Genomic DNA, 15,550 nt, shown 5'->3' on the forward strand with positions numbered 1-15,550 from the left:
TGTGTTTATTAAATTCAAAATATGTTGGTTTCTGATTAAGTTTTCTCCGAGTTGCAAAACCTACTTGGAGGCATTGAGTTTTTTTTTTTTTTCGAGTTTTCACAGATGTAATATAACAATATAATAATATAACTCATGAGTGTCGGCAGCCAGCGTCATTTAAAAAGACGAATGTGAGCGGAGATTAACTCGGCAAGTTAAAGCCGAGTGATGGAGAGATTCAAAAGTGAAGTTGAAAGCAGCTGCTCCCACTTCTAACACCACTCCCCCCCCCCCCCCCCCTCTCTCTCTCTCTCTCTTTTCCTCAGGAACTAATCGCTCTCCCTTTTCTTCCTCCCCTTCATCTCCTTCTTGTCCCCGCATCACCTCCACTTTTCCGGCAGATCCTCCCCCTCCCATCTCCTCCTCCCCCTCTAATCTCCCCATTTTCTTCCCCCACTGGTTTGCTCCTCCCTCGCTCTCCTGTCATCCTCTGCTCCCTCTCTCTCTCTCTCTCTCTCTCTTCCTCATCCTCCCCCTGCCTTGCCTACTATCTTTATTCTCCTCCTCTTCCTCCTGCAGAGGTGGGTTGTCGGCGTTGCTATGACAACAGCACAGCGGGAGCATCGGCAGCTCATCCAGTAATTATATTGGTGGAGAATCTGCTCCGTGTGTGTGTGTGTGTGTGTGTGTGTGTGTGTGTGTGTGTGTGTGTGTGTGTGTGTGTGTGTTAGAGCAACTTTAGTGTAAATGCTGTGACTTAGACAGAAACCTAATCACCCTATGTGGGATGACTGTAACACACACACACACACACACACACACACACACACACACACACACACACACACACACACGTGCATTAACCGTCTTCATTTCACAGCCTACACACTGACGATGATGTAATCTCTGTAAATCTTCGACTGTTTTCTAAATGCAGATCCTCTGTAACCAGGCGGGGGGGTCAACAGTTACTACGGAGGGAACTTCTCATGCACTTGACTTCTATCCAGGTGATCAAAGTGTGTGTGTGTGTGTGGGGGGGGGGGGGGGTTATTGTGCATGTAAAAACAAGCGTGCACCGCTGCAATTTTCTGCCTCAGCCATTTAACCACTTTCCGCAAATCCCCCCTCGTATTAAAGCCTCGTGCACCGACGCTTGAAGATAAACGGCAAAGTGAGAACAAAAGTAACAGCCACGAAAATAAAGAGGCAGCTGCAAGTGGGAGGAAACCAGTGAACATCTCCTGACTCCCGAAGCAGAGGACGCTGTGATTATGTGGGAGAAGTTGGTTGACAAAAGAGACAACAACTGCACCAGTGTGGGTTTTGGTGTTCAACCAGCTTCTCTGCGCAGACAAACATTTGTTTCGAGGTGAAGAGAGAAAACTGAAGATTTGCAGAATCTACATGATGATGGCCTTCGTACGCAACAGAATCTCAGGGGTAATTTCTGCAGATTATGACTTTCACTAATTGTAATGTTCAGTCTTATTGTGTTATTGCCCAAACAGCCCAAACTCAACTCAAGGTATCGTTCCTCACTGGCGTCAGTTATAATGTTTCTCAGCATGGCTGCACTCAACTTGTTACGAGTCGCCACCCGTCCACACCGAAGTCACCGTTTACACAAAGCAGCCTTGAAACCTCTCAGAGCTGCCGGAGCCGTTAACCTTCAGCCTGACGTGCAGAGTGAGCGATGACAAGAAACACCGCAAGAAATTGATTAGTTTCACGACTGGTTGACGGGTGAGAGCCATAATATGCCTGGTTACGCTGATTGTGATCCCTGAATAGATACAGTTCAACTCGGCAGTGTCACTCACCTGAAGCCGAGGAGCCGGTGAAACCAACGCACCTTTTTCACCCTCCCCCTCCTCGGGGCGAGTCGACGGGCGCCGACATTTATCATTGTTATTATTCTCTGATCGCTCCTTCACTAATTCCGTTGCCTACATCCCTGAAAAAGAAAATCCACCATTTCCCCGTACGCTCACAGCACAGGTCAGGTAATTATGCCACTCAACGTGACAGGCAGCGAGAGACCTGACACCAGACACCTGAGCCCTGTGTGACGATGTGTGTGTGTGTGTGTGCTTTTTGATTCAGGTGAGGGTTACAGTGACGTGGAGAGCCGGGTAAGATTTTCACTTGAGATAAAAAAAGATGGGACCTGAGCGACTGCAGGGGCCGCGATGGATAACGTTATGTTTATAGATAATGAAAGTAGTCAACGGAAGTTTATTACAGAAGAAACAAAGGTGAGTGAGAGAGGTTCCAATGAGCAGTGACACTGGATCCACAAGATCTCACATCCGTCCTCTGGTACTTTGAGTTACATTAGAGGTGATCAGCAAACGACAGAATATTAAGTATCATGGAACAGTATTTATACGAATTAGGAGAGAGATTAATATATTGAGAAGACAATACTGATACTGGTAAAGTTTTTTCAGGATTTAAGTTTATAGTTTATATTTCAATATGGATATAAACATTGTCTGAAACTTCAACCCTGATACATTCAGGAACTTCATCATATTTGGCAGCTATTTAGATGATCAAGTTATTGTTTCTCTGAAAAGAGACAAATTTCATCTTTTTATGATAGATGATTAATCAAAAAGAAAACTTTCATTAGCTGTAGTATTTGTCTAACAGAATATGTCATCATCTCTGCCTGTCCGCTTGTTTACGCACCACGAGTAGCTTTCAGGGTGGAACAGTGGTACAGTGGTGTACCACTGAGCCCTTTGGTTCTTGGTTCGAGTCCCAGTTGAGCCGGGGTCTTTCTGCATGGAGTCAGCATGTTCTCCCCCCGTGTCTGTGCAGGTTTGACTAGTTTCCTCAGGTGTCGTGTGTGAACATCTCATTGCATTATCAATATAATATTAGTCAAAAACATTATATCAAGAGAAAGATAAGATGGTCCCAGAGTCCCCCCCCCCCCCCCCCCCCCCCCCCCCTTCCATCCTTCTGCTCTTCCCTTACTCCCCCCCCCCTTCGTTCGCTCCCTGACAGGTGAATCTGCTCTATTTTTGGAAACATTACGTAAGAGAGATGACCTGGCAAGGGCAACTTGAGAAATACATGCACACACACACACACACACACACACACACACCTATCAGTTCTGTTGAGAGCAGCATTTATCCCTCACACACAGTTTGAGTGATGTGGAGATTTAAAGGCCAAGAGGACCAGTACTTTTTAAAGCCTTTTTATGCAGATGAAGAGCAGGGAGAGAAACATTTAAAGTGCCTCACAAACTCTGTTCCAGAGGATTTAAATGTCTCCAGCAACTGACACATATTTTCATCATTGATTTATCTACTCAAAAATATGTATAGAAGTGTTCAAGTTTCCACATGCAACATTGAACCATGAGTAATTTCCAATTCCAATTTGTACACACGCCTCTGAAACTTGTAGAGGACAGTCGCTGTGTCCTTCACTCAGTCCAATCTAACAAACCCTCGCTCCATTCTTCTGTTGCTCTGCTTGTTTCTTTATCTCCCTCCTTTCAATCTTCCCCCTTCTTCTTCTTTTTTTTTTTTTATCTCTTCCCAGTTTCTCTACCTCCTTTCATCCTCTCCTCTCTCGCTCTATGTGGGTCAGTGTGAAAGGCCCGTTCGTTGCCGCTGGTGACGCAGCATGCACGGAGCGTGTGTGTGTGTGTGTGTGTGTGTGTGTGTACGAGCGCGTGCACGTGAGACGGACAACATGGAGAGGACGTGCCTGTGTCTCTGCAGGCCTCGTCTCACCGCCTCAGGTGATGGGGTGTGATAGATGAGGGCCGATCACCACACGCAAACACACTCACACAATATAACACACACACTCACAATGACATTGGTTTTGTCCTCCTGACGTATATGAATTCATTTTACATACGTGTGCTTCTCCAACTGCACACGGAGACACACAGGAACCTGACTGCACACATACAACAAGTGACAATAGCAGGAAGAAATCTAAACACAAAAGACACACGCACACAAACACACACAGAGTTACTAATAGATGCTGCTTTGTGTGTGGTAATTTATTGTGAGTCTACACAAAACGTTTTCTTATCTGGACGACACTCCTAAATAATCAGACAGAAAAATGTTTTTCCCATCTGCCTGCTGTGGACTGGTCAATGTGTTTATTTGTGTGTGTGTGTGTGTGTGTGTGTGTGTGTGTGTGTGTGTGTGTGTGTGTGTGTGTGTGTGTGTAGATGTATGTTGGGGGCAGGGTGTGAAGGGTGTGGTTGTCATGGTAACCCCACTCAGACTTCCTTCCCAGTTTTATCTGAGCGTACAGAATTCCTCTCTGTCTGACCGTCTTCCTCCCCGTGCGTCCGTCCGTCTGTACATGTAACCCTCACGCTCCGTGTCGCTGCTCTGAAGCTGTACATATCTTCCCTGATCTGGGGTCTGCAGGCGCCCACAGCGGCAGACGACAACCAGCCACCAGCCTGAACGATTTCCCCCAGCTGTCCTGCCGCCCTGTGGAGCTGCTCTGATTAGCCGCCACATAAAACCACCTGATGCACCTGCAGACCGTGATAGGGCAGAAATCGTTGCTCCATATACACAACTGGCGAATTTACTCCACAGACAAACTACACAACACTGACGTCTTTTCCATCCTGGTCACCTGTCAGTACTCGTATAGGTTCAATGCACACAGTAGATGTGTTTGTGTTGAATAAATCCCTCAGTGCTGATTTGCAGTGTGTCCGTGGTCACTTGTACATCGACTCTGCTCTGGAGTTGGATCCCGGCTGCGCTGAGTTTGTCCCTCTACTTTAATAAGTATAATATATTTAATTACAGTCTACTTTTCTCTTCTCTGAATCTCTGACAGGGAGTGGGTGTGTGAGAGCAGCTGCAGTCGGGTACACTATCAACTCTTATTAGATCACTGCCTTCACACACACACACACAGACACACACAGGCACTTCTGGGCAACACACTGTTCTTGTGAATGCAAGTGCAACATGGTCACACACACACACACACAGACAGAAAAAGGGGTGTGTGACAGAAACAGTTAGTTAATCAATAATCATAATCATCAGTTATATTGATAATATCATCATTATCTAAGCTGCTTTTCTCAGTTTTATATAGTTGTATATTGAATATCTTTGGGTTTGCGGCTGTTGTTCATGAGCATTTCATTACTTTTTGTTGTGTGTTTTTCCTATGGGCAGTTGTGTGTGCATGTGTGTGTGTGTGTATCCGGTTGTGAGGCTGTATACAGGAAGTCTGACTCTTTCCCTCTGACCTTCCTCCCTCTATTTATAAGCGTTCTCTCTCTCTTTACTTGTGCCATTATTATTTTAACGTAGTCTTTATGAGTGTGTCCCGCTTCCATATTTCATGTAGTATTTTATACTTGTTTTCATACTTGTTTTTCCATTTGTATGCATTGTACCACTTTGTACCGACTTGTGTCAACGTCCACAACTCAAACTGCTTTAGAAGCTGATGCATTGAACCCAGCTTTAAACAATAAAGTCTAAAAATCTCTCGACTTCCAGCGGCAGGGCATTTGCAGCCAATCCACCAGCGTCTGTCAACACGTCTGTAATTCTTAACACCAAGCGTGAGATATTGTTGGTGTCATAAATCGCAGTTATCTCCCACACGGAATTATGTTAAACGTACAATATGTAACTGTGGCCACTAGGTGTCTCTCGATCAAAACAATAACAAAAAGACCATGTTTGATGAGGGCGTGAAGCAGCGAGGGATCGTGGGACTTGTCCTCACCGCCAGATCTGGCTCAGGTGAAATCCTGTTCACAGATGAAGTCATGTTTTCAAGTTGTATTCACGTTACGTTACGTGATCCATTACGAGTGATCGATACAAACAGTGGAAGGAAAAGCTAGCGTGTGTGTTTTTATCCGTCATACGTTGTTTGAAGTTCCAGCAGAGACGCACAAAGTCGTGGGTACAGATGATTTGACTCATTTAAACGTAGGTCTATGTTATGTCCTCGGGTCAAAGGTTCTTCCAACTCAGCTGCTTGGGATTTATCACAGTCTTGTTTCAGCACATTCCACATTATACATTTGCAGCATGTTTGACATCTCTCCCTTTATCTGATCGCAGTTCAGTTCCAGTGTGAACACGCTGCCCTTCACTGGACACGGTGAAGGTCTGAGTGAGCGTGCCTGCCCTTCACTTCACTCCTCCACTGGCCTACATTAGGCCTCCTCTGGGGGAGGATGAGGAGGAGAGAGAGAGAGAGAGAGAGAGAGAGAGAGAGAGAGAGAGAGAGAGAGAGAGAGAGAGAGAGAGAGAGAGGAGGCAAGTCAGATTAGAGAGAAACAGGAGAGTGTGAAAAAGAGAGATGGAGGACACGTGAAGTGAGAAGAGAGAGAGAGGGATAGGAAAAGGGATGTGAGAATAGAGAGAGGGAGTGAAGGAGAGAGCATCTGTAGGCGGTCTTGGCTTTGCCCAAAGGCCTTGGCTTCTCTCCTCATCCTCCTCCTCCCCCTCCTCCTCCTCCTCCTCCTCCTCCTCCTCGCCATCATCTCCTTCACACTTTCACTTTCTCTCGCTCTCTTTCCCTCCCTCCCTTAACCTCATCTACCTCTTTGCTCACATCCTCATCCCTCCATACATCCACTATTTTATCTTCACTTGACTGTAAATAAAGATGGAGGACGCTTCTCCATTTCCTCCCATTGTACAAAAATGAAGCTCAAATATTCAGGACAGGGGCGCGACCATCTTGCTCTAGTGACTTCATTTATCATGTCTGTGTTCGTGGCCTTTATCCCAAGTGAAGAAGACTTTAAACCGGAGACAGAAAAGACACGTAAACACACAATTTGTTTTGTCGTTCAGGATCATTGTTCCCAGTGGGTCAGGACACCACAAATCTCCCAGTTATTATATTTATACACACAACATCTTAGCCGAGCTTAAGAAGCAGCTTCAGCAACAGACCTGTTCAACCCTGGTGTGTAACGGAGCGACACACAAGGTCACTCCTGCTCACTGTGATCACACTTTAAAATGCATCTGCTGGTGGACTTATTTATTCTCAACACATCCGCAGCACATCGGAGAGGACGGCGGACGACAGATTCTAGACCTTTATTCAGGTTTAATTTAATTTAACTCAAGATACAAACATGCACATTTACATTTCTTCTGTGACTGGGGCTTTGGTTGTGAAACAGGAGAGATTACATCGAGTTATTCTCCTTTTTTTTTTTTTTGTCGAGCAGAGTCAGCAGTGAATCTTTTCCAGAACTCCCACTCAGAAAACCCACTCTGTTTCTATAAGCAGAAAAACGAGAGGGAGAGAACTGCTTAAAATGTCTGTGGACTCGTATCTGTCACAGCGGTGGAGTGTCAACTCAACATACTGCTGAAACACACGCACACACACACGCACAGAAACAAATGGTGGTTTCTGGGTTGATGTTGTTCATATAAAAAGGGTTAAACCAGTGAGACGGACCAAAGCGTTAAATCTTAACAAGCGTTCGTGCCCCGGAGTCGACCCACATTGACACATCCTCTCTGGAGGCCGTCGGTGCTGTGACCGTCACAAACTGGAACGACACTCATTTGAAACACGTCTTATGAAATATTATTAAACCCATTTATAATTGTGTTGTACTCGCTTCAATAAACCATCAACAAGAAGACAGGGGTGTGATTGCCAGGTAACGTTGCGTCGGCAGGTTCATCGATGCTAACGCCACTGGAGATATTAGTGCCCGGAGAAGAAAAAAGAAAACATAATGAAATCTCTTAATGATCTGTCAATAACAGCACAGGTACAGCCTGCAGCGGCCGACTTGTGACGAACAAGGAAACGGTACAAAAAAATGAGGAATCGATTTCAAATAACACAAAACATTCTCCGTCTCCATCAGTCAGTCTTCACACCTCCTGGAAAACACCGGGACAGGAAACTCACCGACTGGATTTCTCACTTGTTATCATTCTGAGAGCATCTCCCTTCGTGTTGGGGCAAGTGAAACATCGGGACTCTGCCGGTGAGTTTTTAAAACACTTCCAAAGGGGGTGTTCAAATCACACAATGTGCAAACTGTCAGGCTGCACAAATACACAATCTAGACTTTACCAAAAACATAACAAACAGCCATCACAAATAACCTGCTGTGCTGACTCAGATAAACTGGGAGCGGAGAGCTGCAGGTGAACAAATGAGAACAGTGACGTGAACCTCGGGTGAATCTGCACCGAAACCTGCTGGATTACAAAATAATCCTCCCTCCTGTCGTACGGAGCAGATCCAGGATTAACATGACAAACTGTCACTATCAGGGTCTGAGGCTGGTTCTTTTTCAGCCAGTTCTGTTTATCAGTCTCACACACACACACTCATCCAGTTGTTAACTCCTCTTGTACAATCAGACATGTTTAAACAAAAGAGCAGCGGCTGGATCGTGGATGCGCTCTCGTTATCTTCTGACTGTCGGCACTACCTGGCTCAGACGTGAGCAGACACATCCCAGCGTGGTTCAATGGGCTGTGATTGTGAAACACAAAATCATATTTCAACAATCTCAAAAAACCGTGTCCAGATCCAACAGATTTGTTTGGACATGGTTCTAATCTATTTCTACATTAATGCTGGTTTTAAAAACACAACCTGCGACTGCTCGTGAGAGGGAATCTGTTTTCAAATCTGTGGTGAAACTAAACCTGGAAACCAGAGACGTCCCCCCGTCCTCTCCTCTATGTCCTCAGACACGGCTGCTTCAAGGAACAACTCGTCTCTGTCCAGGTTTTCCATCACGTTGTACAGATGTTCAGATCTGACAGATTCACACACACACACACACACACTCACACACAGAAACTTGCAGTGGAGCGGTGAACCACTGCTTGTGTTTCCTCCAGTCAGTTAATACATGTCATGAACCACAGCCAGAACACGGGAGTGATACTACCCTCTCCTCCCCCGCGCTATCCCTCTTTCTCTCTCATATCTTCCACTGACACCTACATAATTACACAGTCTGTCAGTGTGTGTGTGTGTGTGTGTGTGTGTGTGTGTGTGTGTGTGTGTGTGTGTGTGTGTGTGTGTGTGTGTGAGCAAGTAACGTGGGGGAGGCATCAGATTCACGCTGTGCATCTGTATCTGACCTTTACTGCTTAGAATAGACACACACGGAGAGAAGACAGCGGAGAAAATGAGAAACAGATAGAGACCGAAAGATAAAAAGAAGATGAGAGCGAGCGGGGGCAAAAGTGAATACAAAGGGGAGAAGGAGAGGAGGGATGGAGGGATGGAGGGAGGGAGGGAGAGAGAAAAGAGAAAGAGGCGAAAGGAGAAGGGTTTGAACGTGAGGGACGTAAACACAGAGAAAAGTAAAATGTGGAAACAGATGGATGAACAGTAAAGATGATTTTTAATGGTTCTTCACTGTGAGGATTCAACACTTTTTCCAGTTTTATATTTCAGTAAACTATTTATCTTTTGGTTTTGGGGAATTTGTTTATATACATAAAACACCTGTCTGCGTAGATGATGTGGATTATCTGCAATTTGCAGATGTTTTTACACATCGAACGTTTATTTAATTGATCTTAAAAACAATAATCAACACACAATCTCTTATTTATATTATAAGGAAGTCAGTGGAAGAAAAAGTGTGAGTGTGAGTGTGAGAATAGATCTGATATCGTTACTGTACGTTTACATTTACAGTGGGTGAGTCACAAAAAAGGGAAATGTACCGTCTCTGTAACCTCAGGCTACAGCTGCCTAATAAAATTAATCATCTACTAATGACTCTCATCTAACCTGAGCAATTAGTCCGCAATTAGTCCACACACACACACACACACACACACACACACACACACACACACACACACACACACACACACACACACACACACACACACACACACACACACACACACACACACACACACACACACACACACACACACACACACACACACACACACACAGGGGATAGAGAGAGAGAGAGAGAGAGAAAGAGAGAGAGAGAGAGAGAGATGAAGATGCTGTCTCACTAATTATAGCGTGTCTCTGCAGCTGAGGTCCACTGGGTCGTGTGTGTGTGTGTGTGTGTGTGTGTGTGTGTGTGTGTGTGTGTGTGTGTGTGTGTGTGTGTGTGTGTGTGTGCGTGTGCGTGTGGGTCAGGGACCGCAAATCACGAATGAAACACTTGGCTGCAGGGAAAAGCAGAAGAATATATCTATAGATTAATTAATTATGAATACGACTGATTAATTCAAATATATTGTCGTTTACGTACAGAGTCACATTTATAATTTGTGTATGTGTGAGAGAGAGCTTGGAGTTTGAGTGGACGTTCATCTGTCAGAGTGCTGGAAGATGATCAGTGCTCAATAATCCTACCGGCGCGTGCACACGTGCGCACACACACACACACACACACACACACACACACACACACACACACACACACACACACACACACACACACACACACTCACGGGGGACAACGCAGAAAGGCCGGAGTTAATCCATGTTTACAGTATGATAATGGTGGTGTATTAGTGTTTGTGAAGATTAAGAGAAATCTATAAATAGTCCAAAAATGTAAATGGTTCTCTGGTTTCAGTCTCTTGAATCTGATAATTTGATGTTTCAAGTTTAATCGATGATGAAAATATCTATTAGCTGAAGACCTGATGTTCACATTTACCTAAAGAAAAGAATAGAAGATTTTGGAATTTACACTCAAGAGAATAAAACCTAAATCCCTCCTGTGAAAACTGATGGAGAAGCTGGTGGAGCCGCACATCTGTCCCATCCGTGAAACTACTTTTAAAAGATGATCACACCAGACGATAAATTCATGAGAACAAATCAAAGTGCAACTTGGTCGGACTCTTATCTGCTGAATACAACAGGCGAGAATAAGAAAGTCTGAAGAGAACAAATCACAGGATCAGAGGTAGATAAGTCATTAAAATCACGGAGGCTGCGGAGGATGAAAGTTTCCTTTTCTGCTGCTGCTGCTTAGATACTGAAATAAAAATAAATGTCACGCTCACTCCTTGAAAAAAAACAAATCTAAAACAATTAAATGTTGTATAAGTTGATCCTCATATTGCAGTTTTTTATCTATTCAAAGCCAGATCAGTAAAAACTGTAGAATTACAGCAGTGTGAACATATGCATCCAACACCTAGTTCCAGACTCGTATTATCAATATGATCATTATATTCTGATACAGGAGCAAGACGGAGCAGGAGCAGGAGCGGGAGCGGGAGCAGGAGCAGGAGCAGGAGCAGGAGCAGGAGCAGGAGCAGGAGAAGGAGCAGGAGCAGGAGCAGCAGCGGTGATGGAGTCAGTGTCACCTCAGCAGTCGCCTCCACAGGTTCATTATCGGCTCGATCTCAACAGATGGGCTTGTTGGGAGGAGGCGCTGCTGATCTCTCCGCAGAACCAGGAGTCGTTTAGAGGTGAGCGTTTCCTTTAAGGTCACGAATCAGCTTCTCTTTTTCTGTGTCACTTACTTTACTATCGTCAACGCTGTAAATATAAATAGATCCAGAATCAGACCTGCCACAGTCTTCGAGTACCACCTCAGGGGGGAGGTCTAATTATTTCTTATTAATTAACTTAACACATCTCTCCCTCAGAACGTTTCACGCCTGCAGCACTACATGTTATTTTCGGGTTACTCGGGATATAATTGAATAATATATTATGGTTCTAATTATATAAACACATCAGTTATTACCTGCTGATCATTGATGACCAGCATCAATATCATTCTGCATCGAGCGATGTTCTTTTCCCATCGTACTTTCATCAGAATTTGTTGTAGCAGAAATCACTTCATACTAATACACAACAATAAAGTACCTGAAGTCGTTTTCCTGCTTCTCTTTCTACAGTTGAGTTGACTGTAGTGAATGTTACATAATTCTTTTTGCAGATGGAAACTTAGACCCTGCTCTGTGTTGTAACTTCACTAAATTTACAGCTTCTTCCAGGCCTGTGCGTCTGAGGTATGTAAACAGTAGAGACGATCATGTGTTCAGGGTAGAGTGGTCAGGGACGGCTCTCCTCTCCCCTGTGGTCGAAACCACAACAGGCTTTGGTTCCATTAGAGCAAATTCAGTGCGATTCGATGACGTCGGTATTGATGTGGTCGGGGAGCGGCTGCCAGGACGATTACACTGAACTGTCAGATCTTTTTCTGGAGCTCAGAACAACAGTTTCCTCTTCAGGTTGGTGAAAGACAATGAAGCCGTTTGCAGGCTCCGGAAAATGTCCAGAAAATTGGGTCTGGACATTTTACGTACACATATTAAGAAGCAGGAGGCCGGACATGACGTGTAAATGCTGCTGTGGAAAGATCAGTGTTGTTGTTTACAGCTCATCCACACCGGCGTCGGCCCTCATCACCAAAAGCTCTGGAATCTCCTCGTCTTTCAAAGTTTACATCTTCGTCTTCTACGTGTACGGCTCCTCTTCTTCATCCTGAGATATTTGTGTTCTTCCAGTTTCACGTCCGTCACGTGTTAGAAACCTCATCAACACGTCCACTCGCTCACGGGGAATTCTCCGCACAATATCCTGCTGTTTTCTCACATGGACTCACTCGGGCATTCCACGGAGATTTTACAAGGGGGGGCGGGCGAGAAAAACTCCAGAGAATGTCCAGAGCGTCTGACTCAGACATTAATGTTCTCACATGCAGACCCTCCAGATAATTTCAGGAGTTTAACTGGAGTTCAGAGCTCGAGTCAGTTTAGAAATTGATCAAAGTGAGAGGTTCGGCTTAGCAAAGCGAGATCTTTGTGAAATTCTCACAAAACACAGGAAAAGGTCACAAGTGGCCACATAGACCAGTGTCTTGCAGAAACCTCCTTTCACAACAAGTGCCTAATAGAGAAGGAAGTCATGGTTTCTCTCCAACAAGGTTCCTCTTTTGCACAATCGAGAGCCACTTCTCTTTTCTCTCTTGTTTTTGCATTTCGCCCTCTTTTTTCAGTTCCATTTCCAAGCGGGAAAAGCCTCTTACAGCCAGCCAGACGACTAATAAGGAGCAGCTCCTGTCAGCCAATCCCCCTTAATGCCTCAGCACACAGCATTATGGGCAAAATAACCCCCCGACACACACACACACACACACACACACTCGCTCACACTCTCAAAACACTCCTGAAAAGGCCAGGAAGGCAAAGAGCGGAGGAAGTCTGAAATACCACTGTTCTAAAAAGAGACATCCCCATTCCTCTTCTCAGAAAATGACTGATGTGCTTAAGTGTAAATAAACGCACCACCAGCCAACGGGAACCAAGGTAGCCTCGGGCTGTCTTTAATATGTGTGTGTCTGTGTGTGTCTGTGTGTGTGTGTGTGTGTGTATATAATATAAATGTGGGCAGAGATACACAACAAATCATCGTGATGAACACAGACAGTAAATCCCCTCACTGTGTCACAGCATGTGCGTCTATTACAAACTGCTTAAATTCAGTTTGACCTCAGCTTGACCTTGTCTTCAACGTAAATACGCACTGACTCCATCCAACACTTGTGTTTTTAAATGGACCAGCATTTAGCACTATAAAAAATATTTACTTAAGTTAATAACACACTACAATGTAGTTATTAGGAGGTGTAGGAACACGTGAAGAGCCAATAACTTCTCCTATAAAATAACTGTAATTCATTATAGGAGCCAACACAGAGATTGTGGAGACATTTACAGGACTGTGGCTAAATTGGGAATCTGCAGAAAAAAATATACATGGGTTTAATCTCTCAAAAACTGGCATCTGTTGACCTGTTGTGTCTTTTGAATCATCCATACTCACATCGCGCTCGCTCTGTCCTCCTCCTCGTCCTCAACAGGAAACAAGTGATCATAAATATGCATGTTTCTCTGTTCATCCGCTGCGACGGCGAGCGGAGAGGAGGAGAATTGTGTCAGAGAGCCTGTATTTCATCAACAATTGGTGCTCTCATCGTCCGCTTAAAAATTCATGAGAGTCTTTAAGCTGCCCAGACTCGTTCCACCGAATTTAACACAGTCGGTGCAACGATAACCAGCTCCTGCTCTGGTTGTATAAAACATAAAGCAGCAGCTTTCCGTATACTATAGATGTACAAGTGTATTCGGCTGAGAGCTCTCAATCCTTATTGATTGTATCTGTTAGATTCACTTAAACTGTGGGGGGGGGAATAAAGGGGAGCAGGAAGTAGAGCCAGACAGATATGGATTTTGGGGAGCCGATGCCAACACCTATATTGGGGAGTACAAAAATTGCTGATACTGATATATAAGCCAAGTATAAGTATACAAGTATAAACATGTATTTATATTAAAAAAATAACATTTTTGGCAATGATTCCTAAAGCTGGACTATTTCAAAATCAGGTTGCAACACGAACATAAGGAGAATCTTCACAGTTATGCTTCTGTTTAGTGTTTTTATGATCTAAAACACACCCACACTACTAGATTAAATCATAGTTTTTAAAGTTTCCTGACCCAAACCGCATCCTTCCACCACGTTTCCTGGTACTCTTTCCTGGTACTCTTTCCTGGTAATCATATGTAAATATGTAAAGCGACTTATTTGAATCCCAACCATTGGTTTATCAGATGTGACTGTTTGTTCGCTGATTGTACTGCACCACTGTCTGAACAAGAAGGAAATGAAAAAGTCCTCTCTGTGGTGACTTCTGTCCTCACAAACTCCACTGTGACTATTTTGAACGAGTAAATATGTTGAGTGCTTTGTCCCCCGTTGTGTGTAATGAGCACGTCTTCTGTTTTGGCCTTTTAAATCTAATTTCCCTGGGGGAAGCCGACGCTATTGTGCTGCACCGTGATGTATTGGTTGGTTACACAATCCCTGTAAGCAGCGTGACATTACAGAGGTTTCTAAATGTGAAACGTCTATTTCCTTTAGGTAGTTTCCAGCTGCTGGTGACCCGTGTACATTGTTTATATAAAACAACAGCAGAGCTGGATCACGAGGCTAAAAATCCATGAATGACTTTAAAAAGCCTTGAGGTAGAAGTACTCTATGAAATCTGATACAGGAGGCACGTTCAAACCGGTTATTGTACACGTTCATTTGCATTGAAAGACACATGTTAATGATGCTGCCTTTTTAGAGAGACACAATAAATGCATTTGACGAGAGGGAAGAGACTTGAGACCTGTTTCCTTTCTTCTTGTGGCGTTTGTGAGCTTCTCATCAAACGAGTTAAAAATAAGACAGGGACCTTAAATGCCCTGTTCTTGTGCCTGAAGAAACTCCAGGAAGTTTCACAAGTTATCAGGCTCGTTTTATTTTTAGAGACAGAAAACCTCTGTGGCTCCCCCTCACGTCTCACTTCTCTAATCGAGTAATTCAGTAACGGTCTCAGGGCGCGTTCACACCTTGTTTGGTTCGGACACTTCAGACTTTTCAGTTGAGTCTGAACCAACATACCAGGTGTGAAAGGTTCCTCGGACCTTGGCCCAGACCTATGGACCAGAATCTAGTCGGACCAGAAGAGGAGGTCTGGGTCTGGATCAAACTGAACCGTGGTTCTGTTTGTTTGCAGAGT

The 15,550-nt window shown here is 44.4% G+C and overlaps 1 protein-coding gene and 1 long non-coding RNA gene across 7 annotated transcripts in view; one reads left to right on the plus strand and one right to left on the minus strand.

The window, feature by feature from the left end:
* Positions 1-15,550, minus strand: part of dgki (diacylglycerol kinase, iota) — a 45,032-nt gene that overhangs the window by 24,429 nt on the left and 5,053 nt on the right. The gene's annotated exons all lie outside the window — the stretch shown is intronic.
* Positions 1,579-9,051, plus strand: LOC117757541. Its single transcript, XR_004613145.1, has 3 exons — positions 1,579-2,050; positions 8,459-8,460; positions 8,986-9,051. It is a non-coding gene; the product is annotated as an uncharacterized LOC117757541 (long non-coding RNA).

Source organism: Hippoglossus hippoglossus, chromosome 23 (assembly GCF_009819705.1).
Source record: "Hippoglossus hippoglossus isolate fHipHip1 chromosome 23, fHipHip1.pri, whole genome shotgun sequence".
In the NCBI taxonomy this organism is placed as follows: Eukaryota; Metazoa; Chordata; class Actinopteri; order Pleuronectiformes; family Pleuronectidae; genus Hippoglossus; species Hippoglossus hippoglossus.